This window comes from Cavia porcellus, unplaced genomic scaffold (assembly GCF_034190915.1).
Source record: "Cavia porcellus strain 051 isolate PalLab524CR breed Dunkin Hartley unplaced genomic scaffold, mCavPor4.1 scaffold_18, whole genome shotgun sequence".
NCBI lineage: Eukaryota > Metazoa > Chordata > Mammalia > Rodentia > Caviidae > Cavia > Cavia porcellus.
In genome coordinates this window covers 46,832,988-46,856,913 of record NW_026947501.1, presented here as the reverse complement: position 1 = coordinate 46,856,913, position 23,926 = coordinate 46,832,988, and the positions used below count along the sequence as shown (strand labels likewise).

The 23,926-nt window shown below is 52.9% G+C and overlaps 1 protein-coding gene across 1 annotated transcript in view; it reads left to right on the top strand.

The window, feature by feature from the left end:
* Positions 1 to 2,810: 2,810 nt before the first annotated feature.
* Positions 2,811 to 23,926, top strand: part of Gpr45 (G protein-coupled receptor 45) — a 38,990-nt gene continuing 17,874 nt past the window's right edge. Inside the window, exon 1 of the mRNA XM_005004472.4 lies at positions 2,811 to 3,384. The gene's annotated coding sequence lies outside the window, so the exon portion shown is untranslated. The remainder of the gene's footprint in view (positions 3,385 to 23,926) is intronic.

Below are 23,926 nucleotides of genomic sequence, written 5' to 3'. Positions count from 1 at the left end.
GATGATCTGCAGGTTCTGTAACCGCAAATGTATTTACTGCCTTAATTTAGGTGCCAGCATTAGGCGTCTTTTAAAGTGTTTTCTCTCCATTTGGACGGAAGTTTTAAAATCTCAGCTTATCTGCAGTGTCAATTAGCTTAGAGTTCCTCAGCAGTGGAAGCCCAGACTCTCTCTGTCTCCCCGTTAATCTTCTGTAAGTTGATCTTTGTGGCCATTGACAGCAATCATCACGGCAAGCTGTCGTTTTATATTAGTGTGACCGTCCATTTAGCTGAACCAAACTCTGTATCCGTACGGAGATTAAAGTTCTTTGTCAGTTTAATAGTTTATAGGGTTCTCTCCCCGAGCACTGGCCTGGAGTTCAGATGGTCCACGAAGAACAAAGGGAAGCTAGTAATGCGCTTCTTAGATTTCCTCTTGACGCAATCCTGGGGCTCCTTGGCAAAATCACTCCCAAGGAGAATCACAGGGCCAGGGGATTCCTAAGAGACACCACACTCTCTAAGATGAGCTGTAATGTGCAGTTCCCCATGGGTGGATCTAAAGACTATTTGATCATGTTCTACAAAAACCAGAGCCTTGTTTCCCCCATGCCAGTCCCCCAAGGTCTGATGTGTTCCGAGGCGGGGATTTGGAACCTGAGTGGATTGTGAGGTGCAGTACCCATCGCTGGGTTTCCCCACTGAGAGTTCGTGGCTAACTGCTATGAGGCGGTGGGGCTGCTGTAGGGGCCACTGGGGGCTGTGACACCGAAGGGTCTGCTCTTGTCCCCAGATTTCTCTTCCTCCTTCCTGGCTGCCATGGGCTGAGCAGCAGCTTTCCTCTCCAGGGCCTTCCGCCACAATGCTTCTGCCTTGGAGTCAGCCAACTATGAGTTCAAACCCCCCAAAACCATGAACCATACTAAACCTCCTCTCTTCTAAGCTGTAGGTATCAGGTACTCAGTGATGGGAAAGCTAATGCATATGCCAAAAGACTGCAAATCAACAATACAGGCCATCTTATGAGGAAGGAAAAGAGCAGGTTGAAAGGGTGAGGAAAGTAGAACGGTGCAGCTAAATGGAAAGGGGAAGAAGAGACAGGCTGGCTCTCAGCCAGCCAAGGTCCCAGAAGTCCGGGACCACACTAGCCTCAGGAGCACACGCACACCTCCACCCCTCAGGCCCTGCCCGCCCACCCCAGGCAGGGGCTGCAGGTGAGCAGGTCTGCATCTGGCTACCAGACGGAAACAGTGCCTGGCCGGCCCCCTGGGGGACAGTCTACCCCTGCACATCTGTCCCCAGGGTGCTGGCTGCCTCAGCCCATTTGGGGAAGGTGGGGCCTCTTGGTGGATGCTCAAACTGCTAGTGATGATTCCAGCTGTGTCATCAGTGTGGACAGACTGATGCAGCGTGCATGGCAAGTGACAGCCTGGACATGAGCCGGGTCCAAGGTCTTGGAGGAGAGATGGCCAGAGAAGGCCAGAGGGCAAGTCTTGTTCTGCCCACTGAGGCAAAGCTGGCTGGGCAGGGTGGGCAGAGAATAAAAGCCTCTCCTCAACTCTCAGAGGCCATTTCCTGGAGCCACACTGGCAAGGAGACACACAGGATGGAGAGACCCCACTGATACCTGCCAATGGCACCTGAGACCCCTGCCCTTGCAGCCTTTCCAGAGGAGAAACAGCCAGTTGTCCTGTGTGCATTCTCCTGTCTGCTTATTGAACTCCCTGGCAGCAGAGGCCAGGCCTAAATCCCTGAGGACCGCCCTCTGAGCAGATGTGGGCAGTTATGCCCTGAATAGCTTGCCAGCCTTTCTAGGCCACGCCCTGTCCAGACCATGCTTCCTGCCACCCCCAATAGACAGGCTTGAGCTACAACCCCATTTCTCCACCTTGAGGAAACAGAAGCACAGAGGTGCCACCTAACTGGCTTCTGCCATTGTGGGAGCTCAGGAACACGGTGTCCATGTCCCATGGCACAGTCTGGGCATCTCGTCTTACAAAGCTGTTCTTGTGAGCCAATGCTGAACACCCACTTTCCTCCCTCACCCACAGGAACCCATGCACAGGACAAGGCCCAGCACAGCAATATCCACCCCCCTGCAGCACTGGGCTGCCAAGACACCAGCCCACCATTGCAGAGCCTGACGCTGCTGGGGGTGCGAGCCTAGCTCCTGCTGTGGGCCCCCCCAGGTAACTCCAGCCTGCACCTGGGTTCAGACAGCAGGTGAGAACTGGATAGGAGCCTGGGGACCTGAAGTCAACATTCTGGGACTCCGGTGCTACAAGAGATTCCCCTTCCTGGCCATCGGAGTCCCCACCACCTGACCCCAGTCCTCACATGCCCACCCACAGCTGGTCAGTGAGGGTCCCCTCCAACCAAGCAGCACAGGTGACACTCTGAGCACAGCGCAGGAGTGAGCCACTGTCTGTGAGCGAGTTATCGAGCATCCCAGGGAGTAATCACTGTGAAGTTTTAAAACACCCTCGGGGGCCGGGGAGGTTGCTCAGTGGCACATGCACCTGCCTGGCATGAGTGAGGTCGTGATCAATCCCTGGTATCAAAATAAATAAGTAAATAAATAAAAATGCCTTCAGCCTCTGAAGGTAGGAGAAGGAATAAGAAGGCGAAATGCTGACCATTTTGAAGCTGACCAGCAGAATTTGTGTCAGTATTCTGTTCCTGCTCCTGATTTTTTAAAATCCCATAATAAAAAGGTTTTACAATGAAAATAAACCCAATATACTCATTACCAGTGCAAATGACTGAGCTACAGGGAGGCATATATGCTCCTTGCAGGAAGAGCAGCTGTCACCTCTCACCTGGCCTGTCCCAGCCCAGGGTGCAGGCGAGGGCCAGGGACAGGAGCAGGGAACAGCTGTCCTGCTCCCTGCTGAGGCGACCCCCAGCCTCGCCTCCCAGGCCTGCGCCTTCGCCAGGGCTCAGCTCTGCTCTCCAGGAAGCAGTCTTGCAGTCCAGAGGAGAGGCATCTGGACGCCCGCATTGCCACCAGCAGCTCAGGGACGCGCGCGGGTGGAGGAGCGATCACGAGGAGGAGAGGGGGGCGCAGGCAGCGAGTCGCCCTTGGTCCTTCCGTCCTCGTCCTCTTCCTCTTCCTCTTCCTTTGGGGGGAGCACCCAGGCGGGGGGCGCTGGGTGGGGGCGGGAAGGATGATTGCTAGGCTGCCGCAGCCCAGGCCTCGGCCCGTTGGCCTCCCGTCACCCTCCTCCTTCTCCCCTCGCCCTCCGCCCTAGCTGCCGTCCTCCGGTCCCCGCGTCCCCTCCGCCCTCGCGGTCGCCTCCTCGCGTCCCGCCTCCGCCCAGCCGCCTCCTGCTCATCCCCGCAGCCGGGGAGCCGGGCGCCGGGCGCAGCCGTGGTTCCAAAGCCAAGCGCGGCCCAGCGCAGCGTAAGTGACCGAGCGGGTGTGGGCACGGGGGTCGCGCTGGCGGGGGGCGGATGGGTCTGGTGGGGGTCTGGTGCGGCCGGGCAGGGCGCGGATGTGCGGTTCGGCTCATTTGGGCTCCTCTCGCCGAGTGCAAACCCTGGCTCTCCGGGCAGAGGCCACGCGGGGACGGCGAGGCGGCGGACTGGCAGCGCAGAGACCCCGAGCAGTGCGCACCGCCGCCGCCGCCTCCATCGCGGCTGCCGCCCGGCAGGCCTGCTGCATCCCGCCCGCGCCGCCCAGCCACAGCCCCACGTGGGGCCCAGCGGGCTGGTCAGGAGGTGGGTCGGTCATAGCGGAGACCAGCAAGCTGCGTCTCCGTCACAGCAGAGCCTTAGGGGTTTTCAAACTTCCTGCCCGGACCTTGGCGTGTGGAATCCCAGCCGCAAATTAGAACACAAGAGAAGGGAAGCTCTGAGCGCGCCAGCCCCCAACAGGAGCGAAGCAGGTGTCCTGGGAGGAAATCGCGCCCTGGAGGCGCCCAGGGCTGTGCGGGCAGGGCCAGGCGTGCAGGTCGCGTCACACACGAAGTTCGCCCACACTTGTCCCCTGCCTGGCTTTGCGCAGCCTGAGGTGTGAGCCGGCTGGAGAACCCTGTGGGTCCGGGAGGAAAATTTACAGAAAGTGAGGCGGCCGCCTCTGCCCTTCCCCTACTGATCAGAAAACGCACCTCTGTGTTCACGGGGAGGAACCCAGCTGGACCATCCGAATCCTTTTTAGCACTCTTGGAGTTTTCCACCCTGAAAAGCACTAGAGCAGGCTCCTCGTTGTGCAATCTCAGCACTCTGGGTGGCTGAGGCAGGAGGGTCTAGCAGCACCCTGTCTAAACAAATGAAGCGGGAGAGGGGGATGTAGCTCAGTCTGGAGGCTCTGGGTTCAGTCCTCGGTACTGAGCAAATCAAAACAAAGGAAAAAACAAACGCAGGGCAGTGAGGCAACTCGGTGTGCAGCTTCCCCAGTGTCTTGTCTTGGGGGTGCCAGGAGAAGGGGCTGGGTATACTGAAGAGTGTGAGCCGCAGGCCAGCTACTGTCCCACTGTAAACTCAGACCTGCCCACCCTGTGACATGGGGCCTTCGTGTGTACGTAGTTTTGTAGGGAACAACTTCAAAATAATTTCTGTCCCTAAAAATATTTCAGGGCCTCAAATTTAAGGAAGGCATATTCCATCCACAGCTATTGCGCTTTTAGAGTGAAGACTTAAAGAATCACCGAGCTATGTCTTCAGTCTGGATCTTTGAAGGGTCATTTGTGTGCCAAGGAAGTTTTAAGCCTCGGGCTGTGTTAGTCCATTCTGTGACAGACACCTAAGGCAGGGCAGTTTGTAAACAGTATACATGGGTGTGTTTATCTTTTGGTACTGTGAATTGGCCTCAGGGCCTCTCCAGTGCTGCGAGGCTGAGCTGAGTCCACCCTTGTAAAAAGGCGTCTTGCAGAGCTGGGCCCCTGCCTCAACTCCCAGGTGCCCAGCAGCCAGGACTCCAGGCCACACTACAATGCAGGCTCTGGACCTTGGCTGTGAGGGGTGAATCCGTTCCTGCAGGTGAGCATTTCAAGCTGATGCCCTCTAACACCCACCTCTGAATACCCTGGTGCTGGGGAACAAGTGTGCCCAGGAGTTGGGGGCACAGGAGCACACAGAATGCAGCAGGTGGGCATCAAGCTGGTGGTTTCGTGAGTGGTTTCAGCACTAAGGCTGTTCCTGCATCCTCACCAGAGGCACACTGCGGCTGGAAAATAGCTCACTGGCTTACGTTTGTTTTTGGTGGTGCTGGGAATTGAACCCAGGTCTTGAGCGTGCACTCTATACCCCGGGCTATATCCACACACCTCTGCTTCTTTTCCCCTTGGTTTTTTGGGGGAATTTTTCTCTTGGTTTGTTTTGTTTTTTAGACAGGCTCTTGCTATGCAATTCAGGCTGAACTTGCTACATTGCCCAAAATGGCCTCAATCTCTAGGCAGTCCTCCTGCCTCAGCCTCCTGAGTGCTGAGATTATAGGCACATGCCGCCATACCCAGCTTGTTCTTTCGAGCTATGATTTCTGTATATTAAATGCACAATTCTTTGAGTACAGCTTGATGAAGTTTTCCCTTGGTAAATCCTGGAGCCTTTACTCTCAAGAAGACGGAATAAATTTGTCATTCTAAAACATTTCCTCATGCCCTACCCAATCGGTATGCCACGGGACGTAACCATGTTTGACTTTTGTCAACCCAGTCCTTTAGCATGTGTGGCCGCACCGAAGCTGAGACTGGCATGGTGTGTTCTGGAGCCCGGGAGGCAGGTGCAGAGGGCAGCTCTGCGGTGCTAGGAGCTGGGAGGCCACACAGATGCAGTTTGCTTGGTTGCTGGGGCTAGGGCTTCCTAGAGGATGAGGAGTTTGGAGCCGGCAACTGGGAAACGAGCTCCCATTGGGGTGGGAGGGAAGGAGAGCCTGTTCCCATGCAGAGGGCCGGGAGGGACGGAGAAGATCTGAGGGCCATCTGTGCTGGGGGTGCTGGGGCGACACCGGCCCCTTGATGGAGCCCCCACCTACCCCAAGGCAGAGAGGCCTTCTGGGTGAGCAGCCCCATGGGGCTCAACAAGCCACCCACTGCTGCATGATGCACACGCTGGAGGGGACAGTTGCAGGGACATGGGCACCAGGGGGGAGGCCAGGTAAGGATTGGAGATTTAGATGAGTGCAAGCTGGTGTCAAGTGGACTCGAGGGTGATCCCTGGGTGTCTGAGGGAGACCCTGAAAGAGGCCAGGTGGAGGGTTCCCTGGGAGCTCAGAGCCTACCCCTTGGTGTCTAAAAGCTGCTACGACCCTGACAGTGCAGATGCAGCGTGAGGTACAGCAGGTGAATGCAGTGTGGTGATCAAGTCAGGTGATCCGTGTTTCCGACTCCAGGGCGTTTCTTTGTTGGAGCCTTTGAGCACCTCTGTTCCAGTTCCCACCCACTCTTACAGGGGACAGCAAAGCGTGGTCATGGGCTGTGCTGTAGGACTCAGAGCACAGTCCTGTCTCTCCCTCCCCGCTGCACCCCTCGGGAAGGCGTTTGGTTACAGGGCGAGCATTGCTGTAGAATCCTCTTCACCAGGTGGGGATGGGAACACTGCATGGGCAGGTACATGCTGTCACTTGGGGTGCTGATGAGCTGGACTGCGACCCCAAGGTGAAGCCCAGGTGGAAGCGAAGCTGGAGGCTCAGCGCCGACTCGCCACTCCATAAGATTTGGGTGGAAGAATCACAGCCCAGGCAGAGGCCCGACGGGCTCAGGGACCAAGGAGGAATGGCAGGGGGGACAGGACAGGGTGGCAGGGCTTAGAGATCCAGGGCACAGTCCCCAAGGTCCCGGGCAACAGGGAAGCTGAGGAAGAGGGCTGGGGGTCGACAAGGTGATGCTTCTCAGGAAGGGACGGGACAGCATCGGAGCATCACGCTGGAACTTGTTAAGAACACACATTTGGGTGTCCCACCCACCCCCCTTGCAGGAGGACACCCATGTCTGAGTGGCAGGAGGACTGCTGAGGCGCCTTGGAGTTTGAGAGCGCTCACTGACCAAGCAGTGGCCAGCAACTGGGAAACTTGGGGAGGTATTTTCATAGGAGTGATGGCTCCTTTGAGAAAAACTTTCGAAGTTATCAGGATGTTAAGGTGCTGCTTTATTTCTCATTTAGAAACATCAGATGTTTCATTTGACTGCCGTCAGTGCTTTTCCTTCTCCTCTGTATGCTGGGTGATGGCTAAGTCCTGAAGTTTTGCTCCTACTCACCTTGCAGCCCATCACTCTGCAGACTCTCAGTGTCCTCGGGCGCCTGGTCACTGATGCTGGTCCACTGCCCTCCACTCTGAAACTGAGGAACAGAAATACCTGAGAGCAGGGGTGCTCAGAAGTGAGTCTCACACCGAATGGCAGCCTAGGGAGACCCCAAGATGGCTCCATGAGCTCTTGCACAAAGCTGCAGGACTCTGTTGGGAGTGAATTTCTAATTATTTGAACTTGTTATTCGTGGGAAGGAATTAGAATTGTGCCCTTTGCATCTCAAGTGATCCAGCAACACAAGCACAGTGATTGTGCTTACCATACTTAGGATAGAAAGGTCTCTAACTAACTAGGGCTTTTCCTAATCCTTTTGCTGTCAGCCCTGCAAGTATCTTACTTCAGTCCACAGGAAGAATTAGAGCGTATAGTTTTATTTTGCTATCATCAGGGAAAATCAATGGCAAATGAGGAGAACTTGATAGATTCTACTTTTACTGCTATCTCTGTTTAAAATCAGAGCTCCATTGTTTATAAGAATCAAATCTAGTAGGTGTTTTCTGCATCATTCAGTAACAAGGACAAAGAAAGTTCTCAAATGTTAAGTGGATGGGTAGACAGGTAGGAGGATGGGTGTGTGGATGGATGGCTGGATGAGTAGATGAATAGATGAATGGATTAGTAGGTGAATGGGTGGATATATGGATGATGAATGGGTGGATGAGTGGATGGATGAATGGATTAGTGGGTGGATAGATGGGATAGATAGGTGGATGGATGGATGGATTGGTGGGTGGGTGGATGGATGGGTGAATAGATGAGTGGATACATGGATGGGAGAGTGGGTGGATGGATGGATGGATGACTGAGTGGATGGATGGATGGATGGATGGATGGATGGACTGGAGGTGGGTGGGTGGATGGGTGAATGGATGAGTAAGTGGATAGATGGATGAGAGTGGGTGGATGGATTGATGGATGGATGACTGAGTGGATGGATGGATGGCTGAATGGGTAGACTAGTAGGTGGGTGGATGAGTGGATGGATGGGTGGATAGATAGATGAGCGAGTGGGTGGATGGATTGATGGATGGATGACTGAGTGGATGGATGGATGGCTGAATGGGTAGACCAGTAGGTGGGTGGATGAGTGGATGGATGAGTGGATAGATAGATGAGCGAATGGGTGGATGGATGAATGGATGGATGGATGGATTGGTAGATGGGTAGGTGGATGGGTGGGTGGATAAATGGATTGGTGGGTGAGTGGATGAGTGGATGGATGAGTGAGTGTGTGGATAGATAGGTGTATAGATGGATAGGTGGATGGGTGAATGGATAGGCCATGGGTGGATGAATGGGTGGATAAGTGATTGAATGGATGGTGGGTGATGGATGCACGCATGCATGGGCAAATGTAATGGCTTTAAGTATGACATGAGTCTGTCTCTTTCAAGATAGAAAATCAGTTTTTAAAAACATTGTTTGCTCTAAGGAGCAATGAAATAAGCTGAACTGAGCTGAAGATTTTAAGGTTTGATGATGCTGCCCTTATTTTAGCGAGATTTTGTGTAAATTCTCCACCATCTCTGACCTCCTTATGTTCAAGTGCGGTTACCACCTGCCCCACCTGCTGCCAGGGGTGATGAGGACCCAGCTGTGTAAGGCCTGGAATGAGCTGCTGAAAGAGTGGACTGCAGTAGGGATTTCCAGGCATCTCGTCGTGTGGCTACTGAGGAACCACAGTTTGCGGTTCTTCTGCATCCGCCATTGCACTCCTGGTCTGTTCTGGGGCCACCCTGCTCCTCCGTGGGCTCACAGGACCTCAGCAGGTGTCTGCTTTGGGAGAAAACTGCTGACCACAGTGGGCAGTGCAGTGACCCATGGCTTCACACAGCATCCCCACCTGTAGAATGTGGGAACCAACGTGTCGGACCTGTGGCTTTGATGAAAAACAAGAAACACAAAGCTAAGTTTGCACAAGGGGAAATGTTAGATTGCAGCGCGACTGAGATTCAGCAGTCTATGGGAAGATTATACAAGGGAGCCAGATGACCAGCTCGTGCCACTGCAGCTCGGGCTCACTGTCTGTGACTGTGTAGTCCCAAGTCCCTGGCTGTGGAGAGCGGACCATGGGTGACTGATTCCCCAGCCAAGGGCAAGCCAGGGCTCATAGCTGCTTCTGCTGCCCTGCTGTGGCTGCCAAACCCCTGAGACAGGCCAGCTGATCGCTCCACAGACTCTCCTGTGAACTAGGCATTGCGGTGGCCTCTTTTACTGGTGAGCAGAAAAGAGCTCCCTGTCAACCCCCACTGTGGACTGGTGTGACCTTCAAAGCTAGTGTGTTGCAAGCATGGTCCCCATGTGTGATTAGGATGTAGTGGGACCTTCAAGGAGTGTGGCCTGGTGGGAGGTTGCAAAACTGGCCCCGTCGGCTCACTGGCTTCCTTTCTCCTGGTGTGGTACCCTCTGCTGATGGTACCCACAGGGCCAACCTGATGCCAGCACACAGCCTAGAGCCTTGGCGCCATGAGCCGTATAAAGTGCTTTTCTTTATAATGTTCCTGGCTCAGGGTGGCTGTTCCAGTAACACGGAAGGGGCTAATACAGGAGTCCGGTAGGAGCTTTCAGCAAAACCCAGGTCCCATGTCAGAGGCATTGGCCAGGGGTCCTGCACACATGCGGATTCTTGAGTAGACATGTCACACGTGCTCAAATGGGACCCAAACAGGCAAGTCCCCAACAAACAGCTGCAAACACACAGTCCCCAAAGGGAAGTGTACCCCACCATGTGCGGCTGCTACTGATGTGCACCAGGCCCATATTGTGGGTTTGCCTTGCAGATGTGACCCTGGCCGAGCCCACTCTCTGTGCTGCATTTGTAGGGTACAGCCTTGCATCTGGGACTTACAGGGGTATGGCTTTGCATCCGGGATTTATGGGGATACAGTCTTGTATCTGAGACTTTCAAGGGGTACCACCTTACATCCAGGCCTTTTAGCACAGCATTGAGGGACATTATTTTTAGTCCCTGAAAACTTACCCTAAGCCAATTGTACAAAGAAAATAGATTTATTCAGCCGTCTAACAGGAATGTGTGCAGTGCCCACTAAGTGCAGGGAGTGTCAGGTAAGGAAACTTGCTTCCAAGTATCTCCTTTCTTTGCATCTACTTAATCTTTTACCAAAAAAAGATGAAAATTAAGGTCGGCATATTGATGAGAGCGTATTTTCACTTTCATGCTAATTATTGGCCTCAAATACTCAACTCTGTTTGAAAATCACTTCTTGGCTCTGAGGCCTTTTGTGAGAATGGCTTTCTGATAGCTTACCAGTCTCCAGCAAGTGCTGTGCTTGGGATTCTGTTTGTGAGGTGACGAATTGTGTTTCTGAGGCAGAAGCCTGGGTGGCTGCTTCTTGAATCATGTCACAACACTCCCTGGAGAGGCCAGAAGGCCAGGGATAGGTCTGAGCCTGAGGCCCAAGTGGCCATGGAACTTGCTGGTGGACTGAGCCTGAGTCCCTCTGCCCTGTCCCTCACTCTCCCATCTGTAAATTGAAGGTGAGAATGGACACCTGTCAGGATACTTCAGGGGCCAGCTGGCACTTAAATCAAAGATGCCCAGGCACTGGACACTACTCGAAGTGCCTGTCCTGCATTGTTTCGTGAAATTGGCAGAGCACCCCGTGAGGAAGCGGGTGTCGCCATGAGCCCGCACATCAGATGAGGATGCTCAGCAGGTTTGGCCCCATTGTATGTCCAGCGTAGAGCGGACTCTCCATTTGTTTAGCATCCTCTGGTCTCCTGTTTCTACCCGTGTCTCTGTACCAAACTTCCTCTGGCTTCAATGTCTGTCTCAATCACTTTCCCCATTGCTGGGACAACTTGCTCAACACCCACAACGTAAGGAGAAGGAGGCACAAAAACAAACTCCTGGACTCCTCCCTTCTGTAGCAACCTCTTCCCAGTCTTCCATATTGTCTTGGAAATGCACTAGGCAGAATGTTCTAGAAGGTTCTCTGTAGAACACACACCTCCTTTGCCTTCCTCTGCTGCTAGCACGCAGTGGCAGAAGACCCTGAAGACATCACTGCTCACTATGGCTGAGCGCATGGCCGTTCTGAGCATTTTCACGAGGCCCCGCAGACAGCATCATCGTCTCTGTCTCAGGCGAGGTGGCTGAGCCTCATGACCCCGCCATTCACACAGCTGTAAGTGGCCCTCACACTGCCCCTCACCCCAGCAGCTGACTCACTGCAGCCCCAAAGTGTGCACAGATTATAGACACAGCAGCTCGTGGGGGAAAGTTGCCAAACACTGCTTCAGAAGCACACGGTGGGTGTGGCTCTATCCTTCCCCAAGTCTGAGAAGCCAGAATCTCCTACACCTGGCCGCCGTCAGGGCTCTGTACTCCCTCATGGGCCACAGCCAAGGCACTTGGATTCTCTGTGACAGGAGACACCACAAGGACCTCACGGTGTGTTCTACAGCCAAGATGGACTGAAAATCATTCAGAAAGCTGTGTCACAAATGGCTTTGGTGATCAATTGCATCGTTCTGACCTGAGTAACCAAGGATGGTTTCCTGGGGACTCCAGTGGGGTTGAGGGACATTCTAAGCACAGGAACGCCAAAGGGACCAGGATCAGCTGCACTGTGTTGTGTCAGACAGAGGTGGAAAGTGGACCTTCCCACTGCAGCATCCAATTGCGGTGTGCTCTGGGTGTCTGTGTCTGTGATGCTGCCAATCTCAGACATTCCCATCTAGGACACTGAGCCATTGTCACAATGGTTTGACCCCACTCCGGGAGCTTGGGTTCTACCAAGAAGCCAGCAATGAGCTGTTTAAAGCAGTGGAGGAAGGGAAGGGAGAGTCAGATTTGTGCTCACACACATAAACCAGTGGTGGAACAGAAGAGACTGGAAGAGAAAGGATTTGAGGGCAGAAACCCACTGAAATGAAAGCCAGAGATGATGCATTTCCAAACACAGCAACAGCGGAGGAGGAACTCAGGGAGGGTGGCGGAGGTGGGGTTGTCAGGCATCGTCCCCAGGCTGGAAAGGGAGGCTGCTGTGTCACCCAAAGCAGGGAGAAACATGGTTCAGTGTAAAGAAATTGAGGGCTCTGTTTCCAGGGATCTGGTGGACATGTGACTGCCCTTACCCTTCGGTAAGCTGAGCCTGGAGCCCGAAGCGTCTCTGTAAGACAGCATGAGCAGCTGCTGAGTGGAGAGACAGCAGACCCACGGGCCCTCAGGCTGCTGCGCAGTGGCAGCGGGGTGCGGAGGGCGACTTCCCTGGGTCTCACTTTGTCTGTTGAACGCCCAAGTGTCAGTCTGTTGTTCTTTACTACTCGGAAATATCTGAGGTAAGTGACAGAGGTGATGGCGGCCCAGGGCTTGTGCCTGGCGGCATCCTGCTTGCTGGCCAAGTCCCATGATGGCTCCAGGTGTCACATGGTCAGAGAGAAGGAAGAGTGCGGTTGGATCCTCTGTCTCCCCTCTCTTCTAAGGTCACCAGGGGTCCCTCCAGGGCTCTGCCTTGGTGACCTCATCTAACCCTAACCTCCCTCAGCCCCACCTCTGAGCACCACAGCAGGGTATAAGTCGTAACCTTCTTCACAGCTCAAGATGGACCCAATCTCTGCATATCCCACTGTGGGGGACACACTGGGACCACACCTGCTCAAGATACCCAAAGCCCCACAGCAGGAGGATCCTACCACTGTCCCAGCTGCGACTTCCTCTGCTTGGAGGACTGTGTAGGGAGCTGCAGCACTAACCCTGGAGAGGCTGGCAGAGGGGCTTGCCGTCTGGACATCGGGCAGAGTCACCAGGAGGCACAGCAGAGAAAGCAGACTGGGAAGGGAAAAGGAAGGGCGGCGGGGCGGGGCACGGCTCCACCAACAACTGCAGAATGCACGGGTACCAAGGTGGGTCACACCTGGCCTTAAGATAAGCCTCAGCAAAGTTTAACAGGTCAAAGAGAAAGTCCTAAGGGCATTTAATTAGGGTATGCAGTTGATATAAAATTAATGTATTTAATTGAAAATATGTTACACAAACACGAAAACGTATCATAAGGTGTGGGACACAGCTAAATTAATGCTGGGAGGGAAACGGACAGCATTGAATGCTTGCATCAGGAAGTGTGGAGGCCTCCCTAAAGGCAGAATTAAAGCCCTGCCTCAGGAAACTAAACAAACATGAGCAAAATACGGCCAAAATAAACAAGAGTATGATGATATATTTTGAAAGCTGTAAGTAAGGAAACTGGAAAATAATTGAGAAAATCAATGAAACAAATAGATGATTCTTCAAAAGACACAAACTTCCACACCTGCCCAATATGAAATGGGTAATTCGCACAGTTTTATAATTATCGGGACAATTGAATTCTTAATTTAAAGTCTCTTTTAAAAAATCTCTAGCCGGGATGGCTGCAGTGTAAAATACCAAGATATGACATGTTGATTGTGTATGTATTTATTTACCTCCCTGTGATAGTTACACCCCCAAAACTGATGTAATGGTTACACACCGTGAGCACGAACTAATGAGCAAGAGAACTGGCCCCAGCCCCCTCGGTGATTTCCAGAAGTTAGAGAAGCAGCCCCTCAAAACTGTCTTTTTAAAACCATTATTTCCCCGATCTATACACCAGTCAAGAACAGTACAAGAGAGGAAAGCTGAACATCATGAAAATAGGTGCACATTTCTTTATAAAGTGTTATAGAACAGAACCCAACAGTCTAAAAAGTGTTCCACAGACATCATGACCCACAGAGTGCACGGCTGGCTCCATATCTGGATACCAGGTTACGTGATCCAATACAGCCCTCCTCCCTCCACCCATCTAGCCCTGGATCCCTAAGTGCAAACATGCTCACGTCCCTTATGTAAAAACAGCTCATTGGTTCATGTAAGCTGTGCACATCCTGAATACATTAAATCACCTCCAGACAGCTTATAATACCCAGTGAAATGCTAGTGAGATAGCTGTTACACTGTACTGGTTAGGGAATCACAGCCATACAGATATCTGTATAAGTCTGTACAGACACAATTTTTATAGATATTTTCAATCCAAGGGTGGTAAAAGAGGTGTGGAACCCAAGGACACAGAGGGCCAACTGAATGCCCTGCCTTTGGCTTATCCACGTGGACCAACCCACATTGGAGTGATTTCCACCTCAGCTAGGGGGCACAAGGCTTCCACAGACGGGTGTTCAGATGTCATCCTGCTCTCAGTGCTGTCCTGGCCTTTACCCGCTGGGGCGTTGCCGGGTTATGTGAGAATCCTGAATCTAAGTCTTGGAGGTGCAGCATCTTGATTCCCATAGCAGCTGTAACTGTTCCCATTCTCACCAAAATTGTGCGAGGCTTAGGCTCCCCAACATCCTGGCCAACATTTTGTGTTTTCTGCTGCTCCTCACCCTCGTGGATGGGAAGTGGCATCTCCGTGTGGTGTTGCTTTGTGTTGCCCCGATGACTAACGGTGTTGAGAATTTTTCCATGCACTCGTTGGCTATTTGCACATATTCTTTAAAGAACTGTCTATTCAAACCCCTTGGCCTTTTTGTCTGCTTGGGCTGTTGTGTGAGTTGTAGGAGTTTTTCATGTATGTTGGCTGTTAACCCCTTGTCATACGCATGCTTTGCAGATGTTTGCCGTGATTTGCCTTCTCCATGTCCATGGTGCCCTCTGATGATTTTAACTTTGGCAAAGTGCAGTCGTTTTTCCTTTTGTGACCATTTGGGTGATGATAGTGTGAAAGCTAATGGCCTTTCATCTTAGAGGCCATGCCCCTTCCTGGCTGGGGCACCTTTCAGTCCCCAGCAGAACATAAGGGGCGCAGTGTGGGTAAACTCTACCACTCCTGTCCCTGCAGCTGGGAATCCTGATGGAGGCGACCTCACTGCCCTGGCCATCTGGGGTCTCATGGTGCACTGCGCAACATGGAGGGAGCTGTGTAAGTGGTGGATGAGTGAGTCAAGGGACAGTGGAATAAATGGACCCAGGGAGGAAGAAATTGGCCTCTCAGCAGGGCCGCTGGGCTCAGACCCGGCTGTTTGCAAAGCTCCCTCCTTGTGCTTGTCCTGCGTGGCTGGTTCCCCTTGGATTCTGGCTTTTGTAGCATTGTTTGTGAGATCACAGCACTGTTCTGTAGCTCTCAAGGAGCTGCTGGTTTCCCTGCTTTAATGAAAGGGACATGTCTTTGTGGGAAAGTGTGATATGCGGAACAGTTTCTGCCCCTAACAGAAAGTGGGCTAGACAGGCGACTTGCCGAAGGAAGGAAGGAACTTGGGCCACTACTTCTGAGTGGAAAATTAACCTCATCATCCCTGGTGCTGATCTGGAGCTGGGTTCATCCATCCTGATGTCCTCACTCAGAGGGATACCCCTCCTCAAGACATCCACTCCAGACTTCACATGGATAACGCCCTCATGAGACCGTGAGGCTCTCGGAAGGCAAGATCAATGTGAAACCAGAATGGCAGCATTGGTTTGACAATAGAAGAGCAGAGGATGAACAGTTGTTAGTTATTCTTCCCTAGTTTTTCATTCCCTTTTGGGTTGTTAATGTCACTGTCAGATGAGGGGTCGCAGGCACAAAAGCTTGGACAAAATAAGAGAAAAATATGAATTTAAGAAAATTTTCTCCATTCAGTTACACAAACTAGAAAGGTCATTATAAACCATTATAAACCCTTTAGCAGCAGAAGAGCCCCATGGAACAAGTTTGAAAAGTCAAGACATTCAGGAACAGCAAACCCAGCAAGTCTGGGTGAGAATCTGATGCTTCCTGTTTGGGCTCGCACCAGTCGTGTGACCAGCCAAGAGTCTCCTGGAGTGATGCAGTTGCCTTGCAGATGGAAGCCCACAGCCCTCAGCACTTCCTCCACCCGAGGAGGCACCTGTCCTGGACACAGCAGAGTAGGCCGGAGTTACCTGGCAGCTGGCTAGTGATTTAAACCACAGACCATCGGTAGACCAGGTGACCAGAAAGGTGATCTCTTACTGCCTATTTTTACTTCCTTTTCTCATAAGATGCCATCTCTGTTATGTATTTATCCTCTCCTGCACATTTGTGTGTGCCTTGAGACAGATCAGCTGCATATAATTTGGTTTTGTGATCACAAGAGATCACAGTAACTTGTCGGGCGTAAGGGAATGAACCTGGGCTTGCCCTGGCAGCTCGACCAGCTCACAGTGGGCTTTTCCTTTGTCTTATTTCCAACCCATCCCAGCTTTGGGCCAGTTTTCAGGGCTGTGATGATCCTGTTGGTTAGCATGTGAATTCCTCACATGGCATGAGCTCCAAGGACGGGCTTCCCGGAATCCATCTCCGGCCACATTCTAGAGCCAGAGGAGCGTCACTGATGAGCACCAACTTTTGCCTTGACTAATGCAGTATCATCTCCTCTTTCTTGAGATCCCAGATCAGAAAAAGCATAGAGGAAAGATGTGAGATGCTAGAGGGTCTGACTTCTCCACCCATTCCCACTTTGGAATGAGCAGAGAGGTCATGTGTTGTCTTTGCCCCAGAAGCACAAAAAGAAGCCACAGCCCATGAGGAGCATCAAGCCAGGACAAGAAACCATGAACAGACCACACCAGGGCCCAGTGGTGTGCGGGGACCCAGCATCCTGCTCACTGGAAACACGGGAGGCTCCTCTGTGTTCTCTGTCAGGTCTCTGGTTTGGCTCCCTGAGGAGAACTCTGTCTCCTTGGCTATTTATAGTTTGAGTCCCAAAGAGAAGCCACCTCCTACCCTTGCTGCTTTGAAGTTTACTTCTGCAGAAGGAATGGGCCAGGCCATAGCTCTGTCCATGGGAAGCATGTTGAGGGGGCACCCAGGCCACTTGAGCTTCTGGGAGGAGGTGGTTTGGTCTTCCTCTTGGAAGGGCAGACTCTCAGCAGAGACATAGTCTTCACATTTAAGGGAAGGTAGTAGCCACAACTGGCCTGTGTGGTGGATTGTGTCACTGTAAGGAAACCCTGACATGGGCTACTTATGAAGAGAAGTTTATTTGGAGGTTCAAATCCACAACTGGTGGCCCCGTCTCCTTGGGTCTTTGCTGAGGGTGGCACATTGTGGCAGGAATGTGTCTTCCTGCCTAAGGAGCAGAAGGTACAGAGGTCAGTCCCCACAGCCTCAAGGACACAGCAGTTTCCTGTGCACCATGCTGGGGATGTGCATTGCATGTGAGCCTTTAGGGGACGCTTGTGCAGTGGTGTCTTCTCTTCTTAAATGTCCTCAGCTTGGCAAAGGGGAAAGCAAATGTCAGGATCGCTGGGCATGGACTGTGGAGCCCTAAGCTCTGTGGAGAAGGTGGGGCTTAGAGCTCATGGCCCCAGTGGTACCCCAAGTCATGATTCTACAGTGAGTGGGGGAACATCGGAAGCCAGAAGGTCTCTCCCTCTGTCTGTCTGTCTCTGTCTCTCTCTCTCTCTCTGTCTCTCTCTCTTTCTCTCTCTGTCTCTCTGTCTCTCTCTCTCTCTCTCTCTCTCTCTCTCTCTCTCACACACACACACACACACACACACACAAACATGCACACACACTCTGCCTTTCAAGAGGAATGCTGGGCTTCTGGTCTGTGCTTTTCATTAGGAAGCTGGGAGGGGTTTCAGAGGGGAGGAGGCCAGTAGGGATGTGCGAAGGTGAGCCATGTGTCATTCCTGGGCCTTGCTGGAGAAAGTGGAGGGCATCGTTTCGGAGCTGTGTTGTGGTAGAAACCAGGAACGATCACACAGAAGTAGTGACAGGAAAGATGGAGCAGCAGAAGGAGGGGTCCTGGCTGCTCCATGCGCCCTGCCTTGGGGCGGGCAGAGGCTTGGCTTTAGGATTTCCCACCAGGTTCCGGGAGCAACGGTGGAGAGCCAGGCTCGGAACAGAGTCCAGAGCTCAGATTTGGGCTCCTCACCTCACCATGTGATCTCAGCACCTCTGCATTTCAGGTCCTGGGCATAAAACAGAAAGAATAAAGGACACAGAGGGGATCTGTGGGACCTGTTTGATTTTATTGTCAGGACCACGGGAAGCTGTGTCTTAGGGTCAGAGGTGAGCAGCAGGTGAGCTCTGCATTATGGAGGTCACTTTCCCAGCTGTCCCCAGTCCCGGCTTTGGCTGGCCATTCTGCTGAAAGCCTGTAGGCCTGGGGAGGCGGGAGCAAGCCAGGCCAAGTCCCACCGGGCCCATACACACAGCACCCAGCGGTGCTTAGTGACTCCCCAGGAGTGAAGGAGTCAGAGTTGGAGTTGGAGTCGGGCCAGGAAAGGTAACCTGCTGGGAGGAGGGTGGAGACAGTCTCCTGCCAGAGCTTCTCTGAGGAGGATGAGGACGCAATCCCGAGGCTGAGAGGGGAGGCCTACCACCCAGCCTGCTTCCTGGGTTTGAAGACAGCCACTGTGTGCACTGCAGCATATTCAGGAGCAAAGCCCCAGTGCAAGCAGCCACACAGGCCCTGTCACACAGCAAGTGAAGGATGAACAGCCCATGTCGGGGTGGTTTCTCAGAAGCCCAGAGAAAGTGCTGTGGCTTCTTGCCACCCCTGGGGGTCGCCTTCCAGGTGCTCATGCAGGAGACGACCTAGGACATTGGGAACCCAGCTGGCTCCTTGGCAAAGGGCTGTCAAGGTTTTCATGAATGTAACAAATGACTCTCGGGGTGGGGAAATGATCCTGCCTCTCTCCAAGGAGAAGAAGGCACTGGTGTGTTCAGTGTCCTGCAGGTAATCCATCACTGTCATGGTGCAGGCTCTGTTGATGTGGTGGGCTCCAAAGCCAGGCAGTGCAAAGTCTCAAGTCTCCCCGGGAACTTGGGAAGGAGGCCTGGAGCCCCGAGGGACCCCGGCCGGGCCAAGTCTTCAGCGGCATCAGGAGCACCAGGAGGCAGGGCCTGAGGGAGGTGGCTCAGTCTTGAGCCTGGAGCCTCCCCACGGAAAGGGGTGGAGATCTTTGTCTGCCTCTGGGGACACAAAGAGATCTGGAAGAGGACTTGGTCCTGACTGCAGGCGTCCACCTCCAGAATCATGAAAAATTAACTCCTGCTGTTTAAAAGCTGCCCAATCTGTGTTCTACCCACCCAAACCAGACAGCAGCCATCTGCTCCAGCCACGCAACCTCATCTTAATGCCAGGGAAACTGAGGCTTTGAAGGCTGCCGTAGGTCCAAGAATGAGCTTTTCCCGAGTGCCTTCTGAATGCTGTAGTATGCTAGCTGCTCCCGCAGGTCCCCAGGGAAGCCTGGAGCCTTCTGGAAGCATACATGAGTCCAGCTTCTTTGCCCAACCCACAGGAGCCAGAAAGCACTGAATGCTGTGTCGCACAGGGATGCATGGGAACAACTCTGAGAGTGACAGGAGTCATCAATCACCAGGGACTCACCAGGGCCTTTGGGCAATGATGCGGAGCAGGTGAGGGCTCCAGGTTGGGACAACCACCTGTGTGTGCTGGAGAAGACAGCAAGAACGTGCACCGGCCCTGAATGTCAGCTGGGGACACACAGCCTGCAGCTCACAGACTGGCACATGCTCTCACCTGGCCGGCCCTCCAGAGCAAGGTGGGTGTGGCACCACCCACACCCTGCCTTTGCCCCGCCCGCCCACCCACTGGCAGAGTCTCCAGCCCCTCTTGCTGTCTCCCTGTGGCCCTGCACAGAGAACTGCATGTTGATGTCTCCCTTCTAGGGTGACTGCACTTATGTGTCAGCCAAACTCCAGACCCCAGCCCTGCACGTGATCTACAAAACAGGGAATTTAGAAAGAGTGGAAGTGTTTTTGGCTCCCAGTTGAGGGCCTGGTGAGGTCCTGCACTGGAATGCTGAGTTTGAGGGTGGGCTTTGGGGAGGAACTGCAGGTTGGAAGCAGCCCACAAGGACACTCCTGTCACCCTGAGTGGACGCTGCGGTGAACTCCCATCTCCTACAGGCTTGCATGGCACAGAGACCTTGGACTTGGGCCGGAGGTTGCACTCCTCTGACCGATGGGAAGTCGTTCTCTGTGGTCTACTGCTCCATGCCCCTCACCCTCCCCTTGTGAGCACCAGAGCCTGGACTCCAGGAGGGAGAGGCTCCAGGTGGAGCTGGGCTCTTCTTCAGCATCCAGCCAGTCAATGCAGGAAGTGACGTCTTCTTCACCCTGCACAAGTCCTGTGCCCCGAGATTCCGCCCAGCCTTTCCTGTTTGGCCTGCGTCTCCTTATTGAGAAAATCAACTGGAGGTTGGTTTTATTAACCTTTCCCATTTTGGTTGGCTTAGCTGTTATTGGACCATTTTTATTTCTTCCTAAGTATTCAGATTTAATCACATGTTTTTCTTCTGCGCTGGCTCAAGTGTGCTAATTACATGGTATTTAGTTTTCTCAAGTTTATTATTAGACTTTTCATTGTCCTTCTATTTGCTAGATTGCAGAGAATTTGTATTTTTAGGCTTTTTTTTTTTAACATTCATGGTGTCATTATTTGAGGAAAGCCAAAGAAACATTGACGAGGGAGCTTAACTCAACGTTTCCAACTCCAGGTGTAAAATTCTGTGTGCTGAGAGAGCGGCTTAATTCTGCACCCCTTCACTCAGTGAAGCTGGCTCGGTTTTAGGGCTCCCTCTTTCTGGGAACAGCTTGCAGTCAGCAGTGCTACAGTGCCGAAATACATTGATTGTAGCTCTGACACCTTGGGGGCAGCACTGGCTTCAGACTCTTGCTTTGAATATAAAGTCACTCACGTGGCCAAGGCAGGAGCACAACCTGGGCCCCACTGTGGTCACTTCCCTGCCACCATGGCTCACATCTGTGGGTTCCCCAGCTCAGCAAAAGCCCTGCTGCAGATGGGAAGGGGCACAGCCACCACCATTCCATCTTCCCCGTAGCTCATTTGTCCATGAGCTTAGCCCACAGCTGCCTGTCATCATCCACTCTGGGGACAAAACTGTGGACAGGATGGCTAATGTCTCTACACTTGTGGGGTGTACATGTGGATGGCCACTGTCAGAGAGGCTAGCTCAGAAAGATGGCAGATGCAGGGACTTCCGGTCACTTTTGTTTCCAGTTACCATGTGAAGGGAAGCAGGGATAATGCATGAGTGCTCACTGTAAGAACTGTGATTTTGTTTAACTTTTGATCAGTTTCTCCCTGGTTTTGGTCTGCCCTCTAGGTTGATTTCATTTATGTTAGTTTTTAATTTTATTTGTCCATGTTTGCAAGTGTGATGGTTACTGTCATCCTGGGGAATTGGGACGTGGACTAACATAGGAGTGACTCATTTTCTGTAGGTGGAATATTTCACAATGTTTTTAGAAATAGAGTGGTGCACATCTGTAGAAGACAGTCAAGAAGTTGTCAGACTGGCCAGGCATGGTGGCGCACACCTGTAATCTCAGCACTCAGCAGGCTGAGGCAGGAGGATCGTTGTGAGTTCAAGACCAGCCTGGGCTACAAAGTGAGCTCAAGGCCAGCCTGAACTACACAGCAAGACCCTGTCTCAGAAAGACAAAAAAAGAGAAGAAGAAAAAAGGAAGTTGTCAGAGAGTATCCAGAGAAAACACTGAGCTCTCGGGAGCAGAGGGCTAACGGCCGGCAGAGCCCCGTGGTGTGGGTTCTGAATTCCTCTTCTTGTTGCTCCCAGTGGAAACCTGGCATGCATTTGGAAGTGTGTGGTGGGCGTAGATGCTGATGAATTTTTGATGGTTGGCTGAACATTTGTTTAATCTTTGGTTGAGACTTCTTGCACTTCAAGCAGAATGGAGAAGAGCAGGAAGCTGTGTTCCTGGTGTTCTCCCTGCTATACGCAGACAGTGGATTGACAGGACACATTAGGCACGGAAGCGCCAACCTGGTTTCCTTGGGAACCATCAGGCTGAGGGGAGATGTCGGTCACATTTAGCAGCCTGCTATGTGTCAGGCAATTAGCTCCAGGGTTTGCTGGATGACAGTTCTATTTTGAGCGTTTTTTATCAATTAGAAAGAAGGTGTCTGGCATACAGAGTTGTCTCAGCAGTTTAGGCTGTGACATGGGGTATAAACAACAGGAAGGTGCATTCAAGGGGCCACATAAAGATCACCCCAACTGGGTCCTCTCCCCGGAGCTCACAACGGGCAGACTTGGGGTTGGGCTGCAGCCAGGAGTGAGGCTGGCACTCAGTTGTGTCTGTGGATGTTAGCAGTGTTGGGGAGCAGGACACAGTGCCTTTATGTTCATTGTGCAGGTCTGGGAGAGTCTAGAGCCAGAGCAAGGGCAGGCATTACTGCTGCTGGGTGCCTACCCAGCCAGGGCCGAGCCCACAGTAGCCCCATTGAGGCCTCTGTGTGAGTGCAGCCTGGGGAGGCTGTGTGCATAGTAAAAGCTCCTAACTGAAGCTCTGTGGATGTGGGTGGCCCATGGTCTTGGGAATTCTTGTGCCCTTTTCAAGTTAGGAAAACCGAGATATAAAGATCTGGGCTGGGAAGGACAGGAAATCCACCCTAAGGAGCCGAGCTGGAGAAGGACCAGGATCTTTGTATGTAGCCCAGGATGGCTACTTAGAACTCATGGCAACCCTCCTGCCTCGGCCTCCCACGTGCTGGGATTACAGGTATGCACCACCACACCACTTTGTATCTATGCTAACATGGTCAGGGTTGGCAGTGAGTTTGATGTGGGTGAGAGAGAAAGAGCAGCAAAGGAGCCCAGCGAGGTTCTGGATGAGTTCCTGGAGAGCAAGAGCTGAGACCAAGGAGCCAGGAGCTGTGGGTGGCTGGGTGGGGAGAGACCTCCAGCACAGGTGGGTGTGTGTGGGGGGGACTCACTGGCCATGAACAGCCATGTGCTGCTTACCTGTGGCCCAAGTCAGGGAAACGCGTAAGGGCTCCTTTGGGTGGGAGGCACCGAGCGCCTTGCAGCCCGAGAGGGTCGTGGTTTCTCAGTGCCATCGAGAGATGCAAGGAGCATCAGACGTCCAGCTGGGGTCATAATAACAAGCAGCTACCCAGCAAACCCTGCAGGTGATGGGCACTGCCCACACTGGCAACCAGTAGTGTAGTCAGTGCACACACCTGCATCAGGTGTCTGGGATCACTATTGAGCGCCACAGACCTGCACGGCCTTAGTGGGCACGCGCACACACACATACACCGGCTGCACGGTTGTTGTGTTTACACCAGCACTGCCCCACACATGTGAAGTTACCATGGCCACGATGTCACTATGGGAGAAGGAACACTCCACTCTGTTGTAACTTCACAGGGCCACCCACGCTCCCTGAGACACGGCGATGTGGCACATCAGTGTCAGAGCCCCGGGACACAGCCCACGCTGGTGTCCTTCAGGCTATGGAGAGCACCTGGCACTGACATTGTGGACTTATAGAGGGCCCTGCTAGGCCGAGGCTGGAAACAGGGCCTGAGCACGGAGTCTCTGGCTGAGGTGATGCAGCAGATCAGACTCAGAGACCAAGTGGCAGCAGCCCGAGCAGTGGAAGAGAACCCAGAGCCCTGGGTGAGCACAGGCCAATGAAGAGTGGTGACTGAGTGCTGTGTGGGTCACTTGGGATGAGGAGTGGGCAGGACAGAAGGGTCTGGCCATGCAGGGTAGGGCAGGACAAGATCTCTCCCTGGAGCAGGTAATCAGGGTGCATTGTCTGACGAGACCTTGAAAACTATGATGAACTGACTGAAGGCAAGTCTGCTTCCAATTATCGCCTGTGGTGGCATTTCTGAATGAGCTGGGTGCAAGACCTCCTTAGCTGGTCTGAGACCTCAGCTTTGGCTTGGTTGGTACTGAGATTA